Source organism: Sphaerodactylus townsendi, linkage group LG02 (assembly GCF_021028975.2).
Source record: "Sphaerodactylus townsendi isolate TG3544 linkage group LG02, MPM_Stown_v2.3, whole genome shotgun sequence".
Taxonomy (NCBI): domain Eukaryota; kingdom Metazoa; phylum Chordata; class Lepidosauria; order Squamata; family Sphaerodactylidae; genus Sphaerodactylus; species Sphaerodactylus townsendi.
This window is the reverse complement of record NC_059426.1, coordinates 76,911,999-76,932,247: the sequence shown is the minus strand read 5'-3', so window position 1 is coordinate 76,932,247 and position 20,249 is coordinate 76,911,999. Positions and strand designations below refer to the sequence as shown.

The 20,249-nt window shown below is 40.2% G+C and overlaps 1 protein-coding gene across 4 annotated transcripts in view; it reads right to left on the bottom strand.

Annotated features, from left to right (window-relative positions):
• Nucleotides 1-5,967, bottom strand: part of LRRC56 (leucine rich repeat containing 56) — a 47,471-nt gene extending 41,504 nt beyond the window's left edge. For 2 of the 4 annotated variants that reach the window (XM_048486696.1, XM_048486699.1), the window contains exons 1-3: nt 5,633-5,836; nt 4,643-4,923; nt 2,285-2,397 (exon numbers count right to left, since the gene is read on the bottom strand). The gene's annotated coding sequence lies outside the window, so the exon portion shown is untranslated. The other 2 variants (XM_048486698.1, XM_048486697.1) reach the window with 2 other exon arrangements.
• Nucleotides 5,968-20,249: the final 14,282 nt, after the last annotated feature.

The following is a 20,249-nucleotide window of genomic DNA, read 5'->3' as shown; positions in this document are numbered from 1 at the left end:
TTATTGAAAATGAAAGTGGTACAGAACAGGTACTTGATGTTCTTGATCAATGAACTGGTAAAATGTCAAGGATTTAATGGGTTAGATCCAATGCTTGCTTTCAACTGGAGGAGGTAGGGAGAATTTTTGCCTGTTTTCCCATCCCATTGCAGGTATCAATATTTCTGTCCAGTGCCACTTTGGAGTCAAATTTTGACTGCCAGAGGTAGCGCACTTCCACTACATGAGTGGATTGGAGCTTGCATCACACTGGATCCAAATGAAAATGTTTTAATGGCATCTTCAGTTTTCAATAAACTTGATAAAAATACAATCAATTTCTACTATCAAATAGTATTTTTGAACAGCTTTTACTTCTGTCACATGGACTGAGTAAGTACTGGACCATGTGAAGAGTACCACACTTGTCATCATTACATGTGGGGACTTGAAAATGATGAAGACAGAAATAACAGTGATAAGCTCGGGAAAAAAATAGTTCTGCACCAAAAGCTAATTGTGCAAGGTACCAACCGGAAAGCATCCAAGATAATATTACTTGTGCCTCCTTCTTGCATTCTCTTGCAGTCAGCTTTCATTCTGTGTGGTAGCACCTGTATTATAAAAGAGCCTCCCTGATTTGTCAGGAAGATGCCACTTTGTTAACAGTTAATCAACTATGCAAAACAAAAATATTTAAAAGGGCTCTTAATTGCCCATCAAATTTATGTGATGGGACAAACAGTTCACTTATTGTAAAAATGTTGGTACTGTGTTCTGGTGTTTCTAATTGCTATGATTTAAAACTTGTGCACACTGCCTTAAATTTGTTTGCAGAGAAAGATAGCATAAAAGGACCTTTAAATAAATATTGCCAAAGTACTCCAAAACTACAAAATATATGGAATACCAAAATATTTTACCTTACACGTGAAAGTCTTCATATTTCACAGGGTGTAGCTCAAAGAAATGAAAAAGCAATGGAAAATATCTTTGAACTAAATATGTTCATATTTCTTTAGCCTTGAACTGCATTTATAAAACAATTTCTTTGTGAAAGGTAAAGTGAACTGTATTGGAATCCACAAAGTTGTCTATGGAAACACAGCCAAATTCAAATCTGTAACAAATGTCCTAAATCCTCTTTTTCCTGATGAAGCCTGAGCTATTTTAAGCATGGCATTTCTCCATTAGATCATGCAGCTCCCGTTCTGTCTGATGAATACATTTATCTATTTTGTTATAAGTTTTACAGTAGCTTTATTCCAGCAACCAACCTTCTCTATATACTATAGACCAGTGATGGCGAACCTTTTCGAGACCGAGTCCCCAGATTGCAACCCAAAACCCACTTATTTATTGCAAAGTGCCAACACGGCAATTTAACCTGAATCCTGAGGTTTTGGTTTAGAAAAAAAGGTTGGCTCCGAGACGCGCGTTACTCGGGAGTAAGCTTGGTGGTAGTCAGTGGCTTTGCTTTGAAGCAACCATGCAACTCTTCCAACAGGTGAATCACAACCCTGGGAGGGTTTGCTCAGAAACAAGCCAGATTGCCAGCAACCAAGCTTACTCCCAGGTAAAGATCATGCTTTAGTTCTTCGCATGAAAATCAGTGGGGTTTATCAGCGCTTAACAGGGTTACCTACACTGCTTCCCCAAAACTAGGTCTTAGGTTTAATGCTAATAATCGAGCCCAGCGGCCCAGGCCAGCCTACATGTGTGGGGGGGGGGGGCACTCTGTGTGTGCCCACAGAGAGGGCTCTGAGTGCCACCTCTGGCACCCGTACCATAGGTTCACCACCACTGCTATAGACCTAAAACACCATTTTGAAAACCTGGTGATCTCCTCTTAGTCCACCGGGACTAAATCAATCTATGGATTTTTACTTATTCCCACAGTATATATTCATTCACTTTCACACATACAAGTAACAGCAGTTGCCCAAGTGGTAGTACCATCATTTAACAAAAAAAAATTCTATAAAGATGAAAACATGAATAGTTTGGTTTTGAAAATTCTCAGGGAGTCATTAATACCATTTCAGGTGTAATTTTGTCTAAGTGTCCCAAATATATACTCATCTGGAAAAAATATATATTTAGGCAGCTGAACAGGAAACTACTGTCAGTTTTTAATGGTAAGAACAATTCTAGTCTCTCTTTATGTATTACACCACACATCTCTTCTTTGTTTTACCAGACACTGGTTTTTTACTCACTGAGAAAAATTAAAATAGAGAGGTAGACTCCACTATGAAGGTCAGTGTTTAAACAGTTTCACTATTCTTCAAGAGATATGTCTTACCTGTGTGCTCGTAGCAAGTACAAATATCCTTCAGATGACCAGATGATGTTCAGCTACCAAGACAGTGTAATGAGATATAAATCCAACGGTCACTGTGGCTGTAGACTCTAACCCTGAGAAAGAAAAAAAAGACCAGTTTCCATTAGCACTGTGACCCCTGAAAACAGTACAATGCCCATTACATTTAGATACCTCAGCCAACTCTTTCCCCATTTTCAAAATTCAGAGGAAGGTCTACAAAGGTAGTACATTAATAGTAACCCCCTAGTTAATTGCCTTTTATGTATAGGAGGTAGGGATACTCGAGGTAGTGAGACAGTTGATTGGAATTATTAAGTACACTCAAAGGCACATTCTCTCCCTCTCCCCCCTCATATGTTCCTCCCCTCCGTGTGAACCTACCAAGGGTAGGACCATGATGAAGAGTAAGCCTCCCTCTCCTAATCCCAAATTTCCCCACCTTGCACAGCTATTTATATTTCAGAAGATGCCAAAAATCTGTAAGTACTCATTCAATAGAAAACCCACTACAAACATTCAAACTTAGTCTAGAAATATGACACACATGAGAATGAAGCACCTGCATAATAACTTAGTTCAGGCAGAAGCTAGGACAGTGATGGTGAACCTATGGCACGGGTGCCAGATGTGGCACTCAGTGCCCTCTCTTGGGCATGCGCAAACAGAGTCCTCGTCCCCCCACACACATCTAGGCTGGCCTGGGCCACTGGGCTCGATTATTAGCATTAAACCTAAGACCTAGTTTTGGGGAAGCAGTGTAGGTAACCCTGTTAAGTGCTGTTAAACCCCACTGATTTTCATGCGAAGAACTTAAGTGTGATCCTTTACCTGGGAGTAAGCTTGGTTGCTGGCAATGGGGCTTGCTTCTGAGTAAATCTTCCTAGGGTTGTGATTCACCTTTTGGAAGAGTTGCATGGTTGCTTCAAAGCAAAGCCACTGATTACCACCAAGCTTACTCCCGAGTAATGCATGCCTCAGAGCCAACCGTTTTTCTAAACTGAAACCTCAGTATTCAGGTTAAATGGCCGTGTTGGCACTTTGCCAAGTGGGTTTTGGGTTGCAATTTGGGCACTCGGTCTCAAAAAGGTTCGCCATCACTGAGCTAGGATATAGAAAGCAGAGAAGGAATTTCAGCCTGAGTGACTTATTGGGATGGCACACATACAGGATAAAATTTACCTCTGTGGGTTAACACTGGCCAGCTTTAAAGAAAAAAGGCCACTAATCTAACAAGAAATCTGTATAATTCACATGCATTTGTTTATAAAATAGTCTTATGGATAACAAAAGTTTTTGAAAGTTGCCACCTTTTTATACGTCTTAAAATATCATTTGTCAAAGCAATATGTGCAAACATGGCCACATTTTTGCTTAAGATGACACAGAAGTAGCAGCAATGTCCTCTCACATTATTTAAATACTTCTCAGGAAAATAATAGTTTCAAAGTTGAAAAATATACAATAGCCAAAATTGGCTCATTTATTTGAAAGTGAAGAAAAGGAGTGGGCCACACATACCAAGGCAAAACAAAGGCAAGGAAACAAAGAGTGCAGAAAGAAACAAATTCTTTTACATTGCAAAAACAACTGAAGAATCCATTTTCCTCTGAACCATTTCCTTGCCTTCATCAATTTGAAAGCAAATGGCAGTGCTCTTTGCTACACATGAGGAATAGCTATTAATGCTGGGTAGTCTGGACAAATTGTTATTCCTAGGTTAAAAAAAACCAAGGAACTATCTTACACCATAAACTGATAGAAAAAGATATGAAGCTTCTATCAATGAGTGCCAAATATTCTCTGAAAATGAGAAGATCATAATATTATAAACAGGATTTACTTCTCTGTGCTTCATCTTTCAGAGGAACCTGTTACTGAAATCACCATGTGTCAATACAGAAAGGAGGAGCAATAGAATTACAATGGTTTTTTTTAAAAAAAAAGGACTGTCAACTGGACCAATGAAAGAGTGTAAGGCAGTGAGGCAGTTAGGTTCCGGACTTGAAAGACACAGGAGGAGAACTCTTTGACTAACAAAGGATACTTTACATATAAAGCTAAAGTTTTTAAAGCCTGAGTCCAGAAAACAAATATTACCTCCAGGCTACTCTTCTCCTATAAAGCAGGTAAAACACCTAGAAATGGAAAAGTTACTCCCTCAGCATACAACTCTAAAGACAAATATTTTAAAGTAACTTTAAAAAAATGATTTTCAATTATTTTTGTATTTTGGAAATGTGTAGAAATAAAATTATGTCACAAGGCCTAATTTAATAGTATTTAAGAAAATGTTGTTTCCTGTTGAGAAAGAATAGATTTACCATTAATTTTATGTACCTGCATCTATTTCTTCTCGCAGTCCATAATGGCAATATTTTTTGGTCTTTGAAAAGGATGTCAAGTTTTTGGACTAAAATGCACTGTGGTTCCTCATTGGTTTTATTCTGTAACATTTTTGCTCCATTGCATTATTCTTCTAATTACCATAAACTCAGTTTGAGGTTCTTATTTATCTGGTAGATTATCCATCAAGCAGTACTCATTTCCAACAGAAAATCCACCGGCAAGTGCACTGTTCTCATCAGTTACTGATATTTTCTTTCTAATAAGAGGGTTTCCTGCAATAAAGAAAGAAAGAAATTAAGGGGAAAGAGAATTCTTAGTATAAATAGTCAGGTGGCCATCAACCCATATCTGTACAGTAAGGGCTAGGCAAGAGAGGGCATTTCATAGGTGAGGTGCCATCACTGAAAAAGCCCTGCTTCTTGTCACTACCTCTACAGGAAGGGACAAGGCAAGCCAGGCTTGTGGTAACTGACAAGCTTGTTCCCACATTATTACGTTAACATTTACTTGCAGTAATATTTTCTAGTGTTGCTACAATTTTTAAAAAACAACACATTTTACGCAATTGTCTCCATACATGTATTCTCAATATGTATTCTGGATACTTAAAAAAATCTGACCAACTGATTTCTGACGCAGAACAACCACAATAAATTCATCAGTCTTTAGGGTGGGACAAAGCTGTTTGTTAGTATCTATTCTGGCTGCATGAACTGAAACCGCTACCTCTCTAACCAGAAAACACGCTTCCCATTCAATGGGATATTTGAATGGGATATTTAGTCAACAAAATCATTACCCAAAGTGTTGTGTTTGCCGTCCTAAACTGAAAGACAATATACGGCTCCTCCATCCTGAAACTGTGCAAATGTCAATGGCCCGCCCGAGAATAAATAAAGCAAGAAAAAGCCTCTGAGCGCATGTTGCAGAGTGTGTCAGGAGCAACTCTTCCAGGTCAAAGCAGCAGGCCTGAATTCTCACCACAAGCAGACGATCCGGCCATAGGATCCCTTCCGGCCTCTCACCCCTTTTGTTCCCACTCTTACTGGCATCACCTGCCAACCTCCTTCTCATTTCCTCTTACTGCAAACAGACGGCAACAGATTCATTTCTGCTGCACACCCCCCCCCCCCCCCCCGCTCCGGCTGCCCCAGCATTGAAAGCAACAGAAAGACACAAAAAGATCCCCCCTCACGGCGAAATCGGTCCAACCGGCCCCGGCTGATGCTCGCTACCCTCTGCACTGGCGGGGTTTGGTGGAACTGCAGGCCCTCGGGTTACCGTGACAACGGCACGCTTTGAACACGCTAATTAAATATTCATGAGCTCAGCTGCTGAGTCGGTGACTTCCTCGCGAGGAGGCGGGTTTCAGATAGAGGCGCGTAGTAGAGGGGCGTGGCTTACGCGCCGCAGCCCCCGCCTGGTGGGAGGAGGCGCCGTGCAGCCGGGCGTACGGAAGCCCGAAGTGTCGAGGGTGGTGAACGTCAGAGCAAGTTGCGCAAGTGCCATGCACGAGTGCTGTTTGCTGCGCTCATTCCGAGCCAGTTTACTCGGGAGAAAGTCGCATTGGTGTTAATAGGATATCCTCAAATAAGCGTGCATAAGGTGGTCCTGGGGTCTGTGGAAGGGAAACAAAACAGGAGTCTAGCGACATCTTAAAAGACGAAAACCAAAAAAACAAACAAAAAAGACGAAAACCGTTTATTCCAGCATGTGCTTTCCTGAGTCAGAACTCACTTGATCTATGCCAGCATTTTTATTTTACTTCTCAAGAGATCTCACGTTCCTTTGAAATGGGACAAATCGGGTGGGGCGTTGCTCTGTCTCGAGCATTTTTGTAAAGTTCCGAAACGGCATCTTCCCTCCCACCTCTCTCTCTGGCACGATGCTGCTGGGCATAATGACATGTTGGTCAGTTTTCGTTAACTTCAAATGCTTCTGTTAAAACACGGGATTTAATACTGCTCTTCCACAAATGCAGTTCAATATAGAAGGTCTTATCCAGTGGAAGGGCTGATTCTCATCAGGGACAAGCTAAACGATACAGACGAAGCATGTAACTATCCCAAGGTTTTTGTTTGTTTGCTTGCTTGCTTTTTTAATTGCAAGGCAGCTTCATGAAGATGCATGAGGAGAGGTATTTTCAATTAGTGTCTTCTTTTCTGTTCAAAATAGCCAGCCAGGTCACCTGCCACCTATGGAGAAAAATAGAAGATTCAGGTCCCTGATGGAAAAGCAGCTCCAATGATAAATTTTGAGAAGTAACCAAATGGGAAAGGAGAATCACATGTCTTGCCCCTGCTGCTGTTTCCTCTTCCATCCCAGGATCTTGAAACTACTTTTCAATTTGAAAAAAAAAAAAGAAGTTCAGGAGCAAATTACCTGAATTATTACATAATGTATTATACTTTGGCATTACCTGTGTTACCTGTACCTTGATTATACACTATTTTATTTGTAGAGGAACATCGAGGAGAGAAGATGGCGTTCGGTGGTGAGATGTATTAATGCTGAGCTCTTTTTTATCTTCCCTGGCTTAATTTCAAGGTCTCTTCTTGCTGGAATTTTTAACTGCATTTTCTACTGTGTTTCTGTTTTTCAAACTTTCTTCTTCCTGAGAGGTTTTGGCTGTCAGCTCAGGAGTTGGTTATTGTTTACTTATCTACTTGGCTGCTGTCAGAGACAAATTGTTATAGTGGATTATGTATGCTAATGAAAGCTGACCTTTTGTCTCCAAGAGACTGACTTCTGTTGTTCAGGGCCTTCCAGAGTATTTTATTTGGCTATATATCTTCCTCCACCCCACCAGTTTAATGGGTGCAAAAAGGCATGCCAGAAAACGCCTTCGTTCCCCGTCCTTTCCTCCATTCTGTCATAAAGAAGCCAAACAGATAAGAATTGGTGGCTTCTTAAATGAAAAATGTTGCTGGAGGAGGCATTAAATGATATTCCACTTTCTAACAGATATGCCCCTTTGGATAACATCTCTGCGCAAGTGCTGCCGGCAGAATCTTCTGATAATAAGGTTTTAAAGGACTTTCAATTACTTAATGAAAAGCTTGGAATTGGGGGTAGAATGATGTCAAATTTCACAGTTCCTGAGGTGACCAATAACCTCCCCCAATTTACTGAGCTATTGGTGAAAGAGTCTATTTTAATTTGCGAACACATTCAAAGTCTTAGCAGCTAACATACCCAGCCTGAGTGCCAAATTTGACTCATTTAAAAATGGCGGCTACTCTCAAGTGGGTGACTTTTGTCCCCCTGGCCAAAATGAACTGAGAAACATCATTAATCAGAAGGGCTATTCAAACCCATTGTCACTATCCCTGCAGAGAAATGAGGTTGCTGTTTTAATTAGAGATTACTTTTTAAATCGTAATAAATGGATTAAAAAACAGTAAATTAGAACCTCTCTCAGCAAGCTTTTAAATTATTCGCTTTGGAAAATCAACCTTATATCATTTGAACGTTTATCATTTTATAAGCATTATAAAAGGATGATTTTAAGATTTCAGAGCTCAGATTCTGTCAGCTCTACTTAGGCAGAGAGAATATTACTCAAGGCAATATGATATTATTTTTACTTGCTCTTTTAAAGACCCAAGCACTTCCAACCTGGGGACCATGATGCATAATTGCAATTCAAAGGACACTCCTCTTAACTGACAGCGAACATCTCTGCCTGTGACATGAGAAACCATCTAGAACCAAGCTCAGGGAGATATTGGCTGACTGGAGATTCTTAGAGAAGTAGACAAAATTGTTGGCTCACGACAGTCCATTAATTGGAAAATTTTACAAGAAATCCTGCCATGAAATTTCATGATTAGTGACTATGAAATTGGCATGAGTTCAACAAAGATCCTTTCCAAAACGCTATTATCTTGATACCTCAGAGAAGTCATGGGCCCGAGAAATTGAGGAACCGGAAGCTGCCAATAATTTTTCTAATATAACTGTTCATCAGACTCCAACATCAGATGTCTCCCCTAATCTGGACTTGTGAAGAGACTGAAGTGACAGAGGGCTTTAAGAATCTCCCACATAATAATCAAAAGGACATTGTGGACAGACTGGAGTCTATCAAATCTTAACATACTCAGTTATTTCCACCAAGATATGTACAGATGTGAACAATCCAATTGTTTTGACTTCAACCTCCTATCCGGCTTTGCATCAAGCCACTCAAAAACAATTTAACACTGAAAACCATGACACCTTTATAGTGGCAAATTTGGATGCTACATCTGACTCTTCTGCTACATTTACCCTTTAGGTGGTTAACAATAAACAGGAAACACCTAATGGATGTATTCAACATGACAACAGCTGCTTTGAGGTGCTGGAACTGATTGATTGACGTCAGGAGGCATGAGAGATTCCTGTCCTTTCATGGAATATTGTGGGCAGGACCAATAAGTCAATCAACGATTATTTCCTGAACTATCTGAAGAAATTTGAGATTATTATTTTGCAAGAAACATGGTCTAGCTCAACCCTTGTGCCAGGTGGGCTATCAGACATTTTCCTTACCTATCATCAAACGTTCCAATGGTGGCTACCTCTCTGGGGGCCTTTCTATATTTATTAATAATTACATCAAGGTAGGGACGTTACCAAGCTGCCTGCTCTTCAATTGCGCAGGCAGTTTTGCTCTCTTGTGAACATGCTTCAGTCATACTTCTCAATGTCTACATTCCTCCATCTTCAGATTGTAAATCCCTGGATAATTCATGGAACTCTCTCATAACCAATATGGATTCTCTAAAGAAGATCTACCCCACAGCTGAAATTGTGCTAGCTGGTGATTTCAACACCAGAGTGGGAAACCAACTTTCAAATCTTCTAACCCATATGGGCCTTAATGAAGAGTCCATATTTTACTTACTACTACCTGATATTTTACTTACTACTACCTGGCAGCCCAGTTTAATAAGCTATGGCTTAACGGTTTAACCTGATTTCATAACTTTGGATATTATACCTTTTTATCCAATCGAGGTTGCAGTGTAATTGATTATATATTGATTTCTCCTTGTCTCCTGAGCCAAATTTACAGGGTTTATGTTGATGACTTCCCATTGAGTGATCACCTGCCTTTATGTTTTTTCTTTAAATTTAATGTCGCGAGCCTATGGATGTGACGCCTCTCACTTCTAACTCTCTGGTTCTTTATATTCGCTGATCTCCGTCCCTAGAGACCAAAGTTAACTTGTGGCTAGTACTTCCTACCTTTATCCATCTGAACACTGCAATTACTTACAACGATCTGACCAAAGTAGCGATTACAAACTATGAGAAACTTATTGATGCTATTTCTGAGCTATCTATTGAGCATTGTAAAATTTCAACTGGTAACAAAAAAAAGGAGCCATATTTGGTTTGATAATGAGTGCATCGAAAGCAACAGGGCCACATGTAAAGCGTATAAGGCCTATAGTTCTACTGGATCTGCAGAAGCCTTTGTGCATTTGTGTAATGTCAAACAAAACTTGGTCTCCTAATTTTGCAAAGATATCAAAAATTCATGGAATCTCGATAGCATCAGCTCCTTCAGGCATCCCTTACTAATAACCATAAGTACTTTTAGGCCCTAGTCAATAATTCTACCCAGCTTACCAATTTCCCTTCAATTTCAATTTTACCAGCTGGATGGTTTAATTATTTTTCAGGCCTTTTTGGTCAAGATAATTACTACTATATGATTGGTCATGAACAACCACTTGAGCTAGCTGATTGCCCCAAATGGCCCCTTATAGAATTGGCAGAAGTTGCCACAATCATCAATAAATTAAAAACTGGCAAAACTGCTGGATCTGTTGCTATCCCAGCTGAACTCTTTGAGTCTAGGATTGGCTGGTGGGCTCCTCTTTTAGCTTTCCTTTTTACTCATATTAACAAATCTAGAAGGATCCGAGTCAAATGGCTTTCTGCTATAGCAGTACTGATATATAAGAAAGGCAATCCAAAGGAGCTGTCTAACTACCTTCCAATCAGTCTCCTGTCAATTGCTGGTAAGATTTATGCCAATTTTCTCCTTTCCAAATTACAAGACTGGATCACGCAGGAACAAATTCTTACCCTAGAACAAATTGGATTTTGCAAGGGCAAAACCACATTTGATCATGCCCTTACACTTTTTCATCTTGCAAACAAAGCTATACACCTAGATAAAAGGAAATGGTATACCGCTTTTTTAGATTTAAAACAGGCTTTCGATTGGATTTCCTGTGAGATCCTGTGGAAGAAGCTTTTTGCACTAAATATTGATAAAAGACTTCTGTTTTTAATTAAACAACTTCACATAAATACAAGCTGTCAGATCAAGTGTAATCAAGTACATCTGACCCATGATATCCACATTCAGTGGAGTTAAACAGGATGCCTACTTTGTTCAACATCTGCTTGAGTGCCTACCCTGTTCAACATCTGCTTGAATGAACTAACTTCTTATCTCAATAACATCAATAGTCACGCTGCTAAACTTGGCTCCTCTCATATTTCTGTCCTGATGTATGCTGACGATACTGTCCTTCTGTCTAAGATCAGCCTCATAAGATTACTTCACAGCTGTGCCAACTATTGCCACAATAACCTACTGGAAATTAATTATGCTAAATCTAAAGTCTTAGTTTTTGCAAGACAGTTTTTAAAAATACAACTGGAATATTAACAGTACTTGCCTAGAACAAGTTAAACATTTTGTACTTAGGTATCCTATTCAGCTATAATCTCTCTTGGAGAGCACATCTTACTTAAGCCTGTATTATTGCTCTCAATGCTTCTAATGCTATTTCCCGTTTCTTTTAAGGATGGGAAATCAATATATTCTAGCTGCACTGCGAGTGTTTAATTCTAAAATAGGCCCCCAGTTACTTTACGGAGCTGCAGTCTGGATTAATGTGGTAAATCCCTTGATAAATGGTACAATCCAAATTTTTCCATCACATTATGGGCTTCCCTAACTGTGTGCCATTGGCTGCTCTCTATCTTGAACTAGGCCAGTCTACCCTTGGGACATTAGCCTGGCTGAGAACCTTTAAATACTGGTTAAGAATATGCCATCAGAGCAGTCCTCCATACCTTTTGTATCGTGTGCTCCAAGATGCCAAATTCTCTCATTGGCTCTCTGTAGTCCAAAGGAAAATAGAAGCCATTGGGCTTCAGAAGGAGTCCTTATACCATCTCTCAGCTAAGGAGGCTTACGAGGCTTTAAAATCCAACCTCCTCCATTGGGAACTCCAATCCCTAATGGTGATGGCCAGAAATAATTGTTCTCCCTGAGCCTCTTTATTCCATTTGAATATAGTCACCAAATATAGGCCAAATATTTATTTCACTTGTTTAATCCTACTTACAGCTTTAGCAAGATTTAATGTCATGCCCTCAGCAGTCCTCAGAAGCACATACAAGGGGCTGGATCAGGTGGTTAGATTATGCTCCTGTTCGTTAGCCCAGGTGGAATCTGTTCAGTACACACTTTTGTTATGTCTTAAGTACAAAGAGCCAAATATTCCCCGTGCATTCCTCTGCTTTTTGATGACAGAGATCCTTTCATGAAAATTCCGCTGTTATTGAATAGCTCTGATCCTGTGTTTAATAAAGTGATAGAAAACTTTCTGCAACAGATCACGTACTGTTAACATATTTGTTTCTTTTCTGAGGTCCGATTTGCTCTTCTGACTGCAGGGGCTTTTTTGGTCCCTATTTGTTTTATGATTCTGTTTTATTCGAATTATGCCAATAAAAGACTTATTGTTGTGATTACAAACACATATATGTATTTTATAATATAAACTAAGCTTTCCTTTAGATATGTATGCTGGGAATGCAGTTTTCACATCCATTTCTTAATAAGTGTATTGGAGTAAACAAAGATGCTAGTGTAATCATTCTTCAAATTGTAAAGCACACGCATATAGAAAATTACCTCTATGTACAAAAAAAAAGTAATACAATGAATCAGCCCTATTCATTCACAGATGTACAGAAGCAGATATCTAATAAAATATCATACAACATCTGGGTTGTAATCCTTACATAGCAGTTACTGCAAAGCTGTATAAACTGGAGCCGCCTGGGGTATATGTTGAACGACTCTTCTAGAGTACTCACCAACACAATGAGATATGATTTCCTTACTTTTCCTTCTAAAGCCTGTTCAAGAAACAGGCGTAACTTGCTGGCATAACATCCCAAAGGAGCCATTTATGTTCTGAATTATTGTCACTGTGTAATACCAAAAGGAGGTGTTTTCCCAGGGACAGTGCAGTTGTGATGTGATGAAGCAAGTTCTCCCTTGAGCTGCAGCAAAGGACAGAAAATACCTCATGCTCAGATGACTGTATGAGGCTCATTCCTCACATGCAGAATAATGCACTTTCAAACTGCTTTCAGTGCTCTTTGAAGCTGTGCGGAATAGCAAAATCCACTTGCAAACAGTTGTGAAAGTGGTTTGAAAACGCATTATTCTGCATGTGCGGAAGGGGCCTGAGGGAGGTGGGGCTTTGAGAATTCATGAAAGGCCAGTTCTGATTATATGGATGTAAGTTAGCAACTTGAACTACAATAGGGAGAAGGCTCTATCAGAATAGGGATTTCTTTTAAATGTGGATTGAATGTTAGGCATGAGTTTTGCACAAACTATCTCCAAAATATCAGAGACTTGGACATATTTTGGCATACCTAAAATATGAGTAAATGAAGTCGTAATGCAGGATATAGTTAAGTATTCAGTGTGGACTTACGTAGCGTCTTTTTAAAGGGTAGACATTTCTCTAAATTTTGTATCATATTTCATTTGGCACATATGGCAAATTTTCATTTTTTTAAAAAAATTAGCTAATTCACGTTAATTTAAACCCATTCAAAGGTGCCCACTAAACAGAACTATACTCTGAAAACAAAAATGCCATGAAGTGTTTTTTGGAAGGCTGAAACTGTTGTTTGATAAAGAAGTTTGCTGTTGTAAAGATCATTCATTCTTCTATCAGCTTCTATCTGTAGAGTATATCTGAGCATTCAAGATTAAACAAGCTTTGGAGAGCTTTTTAGAGTGAGAGAATCAAGTCCATGAGGCAATCCTATCATAAGGGAAAATTATGCATCTGCTACAGGAAGTTAATTTTGGTCTGTATTAATAGTGGCAGAGTGGAAGACAGACAGATGTGACTCATAGGGCTCAACACATTCCAAAAATATCTGCTGTTCCCATTAGTTTCAGTTAATTCTGCACAGGAAAACTTCCAAGTGGATTGTGGTCCATGTTAATTATTGTTAGTTTGTCACTTGAGTTTTCAAGTTTAGGAATCAAAACACCCTCATACAGCCATAATGAGTGCTGCATACCTAGGCACCCTTCCTTAAAAGTTACGTTTGGTGTAGCTTTTCCATGTAAATTCCCTCAAGCATAGGAAAATAGTATTCTTTCTAAGTGAGACAGCATTTAGATTTGTGATTGGTTTTTTATTAAGAATTGGTTTTTTATTATGAATTCTGTCATAGCTTTGTGCAAGGTAGGAACTGCCTTTGAAATTACTGGGACTCCATAATTTTTAATATCAGTTCCATAGAATGTTTTGACCTAGTCTAACAGACAGGAGTGTTTTTAAAACATTATGAAATGCAAGGAAAAGTGTGACTGATTGCTGGGTAGCAACACAGTTTTTTAAAATTCAGAAATTTGGGGAAAGATAGTGTTACACTGCCACCTCCTTAAGTAGGCTAGTGTGGTGTGAGAGTGTCTGACTTGGATCTGGAAGACTCAGGTTTGAATCCCCAGGCTGCAATGGAAACTTGCTGGGTGACCTTGGGTCACTCACACATGCTCAATCTAATCTCCCTCACAGGGTTGTTTGGAGGATAAAACGGAAAAGAGTGAAATGATTTAAGGCATTTTGAGTCCCCATTGGAAATAAAGGTGAGAAGTAAACTAGTAAAATAATTTCAATTTTCTGCTTTAATGTTTAAGTGCATCTCTAGCCCTTTATATTGTGTAGGTATAAGGGACAAGGTGCTTTATAACACTGCAACAAAAAAGACCTAGAAACTTCCTGTGTTAAAACATAATCTGGGAATTCAGAAGAACTAGCAGATCATGATAATAAAGTTATAATACAAATGATGGTAATTGCAATTAATCTAGAAAACCATGTGGTGTAATGGGATGGAAATGGCGGTTACAAGGAGTTGAAGCAAGGAAAATGGTGCTATGGCTAGGACAGAGGTCTGCAACCTGCGGTTCTCCAGATGTTCATGGACAACAAATCCCATCTCCAGATGTTTGTGGACTACAAATCCCTGCTGCTCTCCAGATGTTCGTGGACTACAAACCCCCTGGTAGATTTAGGCTAGTAGAAGAGTTTGGCCATGCTGGCAGGGGCTGATGGGAATTGTAGTCCATGAACATATGGAGTGCCGCAGGTTGCAGACCCCTGGGCTAGGACCTTTGAAAATGCACATTCTCTATACCAGGCAACTAACTAATTAGATTCTTCTGTGTTCTCTCTAGAAAGATCAAAACAGGTTTGAGGAAGAGTGTAGGGATAGGGAAAGCAGGAATGTGAATGATAAGAGGATGATGTTTGGGTGCTTTTTTTTTGACAGCTGCAATTTGGAAGTCTAGGTGGGGGGACTCTGTTGTGCATGCAGCCTAGGGTTTTCTAAATGCTGTGTGTTATCTGCATGTTGATTGGATAAATTTGTTTAGATTGTTCCTCTAAGAAACTGAGTAAGCAAACTAATGTCCTCTTTCATTTCTTTCTGAGGGTAGATATACCTTTAAACTGCACAGGTGTATAAAGTGCTGTTAAGTTGCAACTGATTTATGGCGACCCTTCATAGCATATTCAAAGCAAGAGATGAGCACAGTTGGTTTGCTATTACCTTCCTCTGCCTAACAAACCTGTTTTTCCTTGGTGGCCTCCCGTCCAAATACTTTCCAGCGCTTACTGTGCTTAGCTTCTCGGATCTGATGAGACTGAGCCAGTTTGGGTCACCCAGATTAGGGTTAACTTTCATATGCAGGATATAGAAATTCATATCTTAGGGTGTGCTAATATTAAAGAAAGGGAGAAGCAAGTAGGAAATTGAGGTTGCAATCCTAAGAACAGGGGACTTACTTCTGAATATACCTGCTTTGGATTACTAACAGTGGGATCCTATGCAGAGTAATTCCATTCTAAATCTATTTTTAAATCAAGTAGCTAAAACTTATTTTATGGTTTTAATCTGGAGTTAAAAATTTGTTTTAGATATTCAGCAGTATTTTCCTGTTTATAGAAGAAGAAGAAGAGTTTGAATTTATATCCTCCCTTTCTCTCCTGTAGGAGACTCAAAGGGGCTTACAATCTTCTTGCCCTTCCCCCCTCACAACAAACACCCTGTGAGGTGGGTGGGGCTGAGAGAGCTCCGAAAAGCTGTGACTAGCCCAAGGTCACCCAGCTGGCGTGTGTTGGAGTGCACGCACACACACACACACATATTGTTTATAGAATTGTATATTGAGCTATAGCACTATAACAGTTTCAAATTAAAAGAAACGCTGGAAAAGCCTCCAGTAGTGTGGCAGCTTAAACTCCAAGTATCAAGGTTTACAGTTTTCCTATTATGAGGATTTCTTTCTCTGATAGGCCTACTTGCCATGGAAACCATTGTAGAGCATATACATTTTCCTGCTCTCAGAATGAGATCCCTAGGGCTCATTTGGATTTTCAGGTCTGATATCACTCCTTGTTTTGTTCTGATATGGAAATTGGGAATGGTATTCCTTGGTGAAGTCACAGCTGCCATGCTAGAAAGAAAGTTTATGCATGTTGTGTGGTTTCTCAGAGGCGGAGTCCGCACGGGCCAAAAACAGCGCCCCTGGAATGGTAAAAACACAGTTCCAGGGGCGCTGTACACATGGCTGCCGACTCCATATTGAGGCAGCACTGTTCCTTTTCTGCCCCACCCTGGGGGTCGGAGGGTAGTATGGGTGTGCCTCCGCAGGGAGAGCACCGCAGGGAGAGAAGGTAAGTGTGGGGAAATGAAATGGGGGTGCCTCCATGTGGACCTCAGCATGTGAACAGCTGTGGGGCTCCACCGGCATCATATATGCCGGTGGGGAGCCGCTGTAGTGGCCTGTGTGGAATCCGCCAGAGAGACTGCAGATACACTGCAGAAATGTGATTAACTAAAGAGACTGAAGATATGGACAAACTTGGCCTTCTTCCACCCTTCCTCCCATCCCATGATATGACTGTGGGGAGGCTAGGCAAGTTAACCCTTCTCTGACACTGATGCTGTGTAATGCCAGGTCCATCAATAATAAGACTAGGACCCTGCAAAAATACAATGTATAAGATTTGCACATAGAAGGCCTACAAGCCAAAGATAGCATTTATCTGACAAAGCTAGTGATTCCTGATCCTCCATGCTGTGAGGTGTGAGGTGGCCAATTGGCTATGCTGGCAGGGGCTGATGGGAATTGTAGTCCATAACATCTGGAGTGCCAAAGGTTCGCCACCACTGTTGTAGGGCATCAAGTGGACCTGGCATGAGTGACCAAGAGAGGGAGGGCAAGACAGTTGCCCTGAAATAACTGACCCCTCCCCGATTTTTGGTCCTTCCAACCTGCAACACCAGTACGAGTGCTATCTTATATGACAAAAAACAGAGGTCACGTGTAGCCAAGGGCTCAAGCAGGCCTGGCATAAGCTACTGCAGGGTCTGCAGCATACATTACATAGGGGTCCCAATTTTTTTTTTTATCACATAAATGTTAAAACATAAATTTACTTGCATAGTAAAGTAATTCGATTTTTTCATTTGCTATACACCAGATAATATGACAAATGTCTGACACTACAGTAATACTACTAGTCGGTTTCAATTTCAAATGTCATAAGCAAGGAAGCATTGCCAGATCGTGAGAATATGGTAAGATGCTGATTTCACCTAACAGCTTGCAGACATTTAATGTGGGGCCCATAGCACATGCTACTTCTGCTTCTAGGCTAATCCGGCACTGGCATCAAGGCTGTTAGGACGAGAGAGTCTCAACTGTGGGACAGGAGGGGTAACCATGGTTACATATCAAATAACCATTTCAAAAACATTTTAGACATTTTACAAGGGAAAAGTAATCAACCATCAATTGTATCATGAAAACTGGATGTACTCGCAAGATGCACCTTTATAGATCATACCAAGAACCTCTTATCCTTTAGAAATAGCAAATGCTTAAACATAATGTGTAAAGGAAACACTTCCAGTTTCACCCCTTTTACAGACACCCAGAGTTGATTTCTCTCTCTCTTCCTCCCCCGCCCCCATTTACTGGTGTAAGATTTGCACATAGAAGGCCTACAAGCCAAAGATAGCATTTATCTGACAAAGCTAGTGATTCCTGATCCTCCATGCTGTGAGGTGGAGTAATCACGATGCAGGAGAGGACCCTTTGGGAGCAAATGCTCTGTGACCAGAAATGAGATATACCTTCCCTTTTCTAGGATGCATAGGACTGAGTATCAGACCCCTCCAGAGGCGGAGCGAGGGGAAACTGCGCCTGGGGCACGCATGCACCCTGTGCCCCTTCTGCAGCGTTGCCCACCCCACCTCACCTCGACGGTCTGACCATGCCTCCACCACTGCTCCACCCGGGGTGTCGTACCCCCCACCATCCCATGGGCACTACGCCACTGGACCCCTCCATTGTGAGTTTGGAAATAACTCTTTCTAAAATAGAGTTGGGAAAAAGGTACAGGTCTCCCTGCCAAGGGAGCATCCCCTATTGATTCTGGGTTTGAACTCACTACAGAGCAAAAACAGGCATACTTTGTGTTTACCCTGGATATTGCAAGAAATAATGGTTCGATGGAGATTTCCTGGTTTGTCGTCTTGAATGCAGCTTCGGGGGTGGAGAGCATGCAAGAGGATTTGTGCTTTTTCTTGTCAAAAGCTGAGGGTTCTGGCAGCTGAATACAGCCAATCTTTAGCTCATATTATAGAGCCAGTTTCAATGGACTTGATTTGATTGCTGTAGTAGAGCTTTGGAAATTGAGTTTAGCCACTCACTAATTTGGTTTGTGTCATTAGGAAAGTCATTATTTTTAGCCTCAATTTCCTATCAGTAAAATTTGTGATCTGAAACAACACACAAGGGTTTCTTAGAGTTAGTAAAACTGGAATCAAAAAGCTGATTGCTTGGTTAAATTTTATGCAATGTATTATGTGGGATAGGTACAGGGTTAGATTATGTATATGTAAAAGATTTGTGTAGTGATATCCTGCATTCTTTTTAAATAATGCATGCGTACTGCACCTGAAATATCACATATTTTTTCATCTGGATTTATAGGGATCCAGCAGCCCTTTTCTTCTCCTACCAAATATATAGCAAGATAGCAATAGCAATTTAAACATAGTTCTTTTGATTCTCTTTGTGATCACACACGAGCCACCCCAAAAGCTCCTCTGCCAGTAAGCTGCAATGATTAAGGAGCATACTGCAGGGAAACTATAGTTAACACTTTCTGTTCTTATAAAATGTGTTACTAATGAGTGCTGGGAAATCACAGCACTTAGTACAGCATCACCAGATGAGCATCTTAGTCATATGTTTTATAAGGGGAGGCAATCCAATCATCACCTCAACTGACAGAATCCTTTTCATGTGGAGGAGTTTCATTAATCAGAACAAACTCAAAAGCAACTTAGAAACCTTATCAGGATTTTTTTCAAAGCAGAGAATGAATTTTAGATGCTTCATTTTGTGCAGGTGGGTATAAACAACCTCAGATTGACTGTGGAGGATATTGAAGCTGTCAGGCCCACGGGAATTTCACAGCAGATGAAAAAGAAAAGAAGTTAACCAAAATCTCCGAAGTGCAGAACACAGTAGATGGCTGATTTTCAAAGAAATAGGCAGGGCCTAAACTTTGGCTACTGTGACTCTCAATATAGTCCAAGAGTCATGTATTGTCACCTTCTAAGTGCTTGTTACAGAGATGTATGGTGTGTTTCTGCATTCCTCTGCAGGGAGCACAAACAGTAGAGTTACGGAACCCCGAATGTGCTGCTCTTCATGTCTTCAAAGCCATGCCAGCAGGGATTGATGGGAATTGTAGTCCATGAACTTCTGAAGTGCCAGAGTTGGACACCTCTGATCTATCTAATCTTACATGGGGTTTCAGAACTGCCACTTTTCCATTTAAAAATACCTGGCTTTCCAACCAGAAACATCCTTTTCTCTCCTCTCTACCTCAGCTTAAAAAAAATAATCTTAACATCCAGCCTGATGATGAGTTCTAAGGAAACTAAATGTTTACCCTGACTCTTTTGTGATATTTTGGTTGACCCAAATGAAAACGTACTTTTGTTGTTTTCTATGTACCAGTGCAATATCTACATTTGTTCCTTTCAGTAATCTTCCTACAATATGATTCTATATTCTGTCACCATGTACAGGGAAAGGGATTCTTTGCAACATAGAATTGTCCATGTCACTTTCCTAGAGTCTAAAATTTCTTGGCAAGACTTTGCAATTTAAAAAAAACATTCAGTGAAAGTTTAAGGAAGCATGCAGGCTACAAAGTAGAAATGTAAAAGAAGGAAA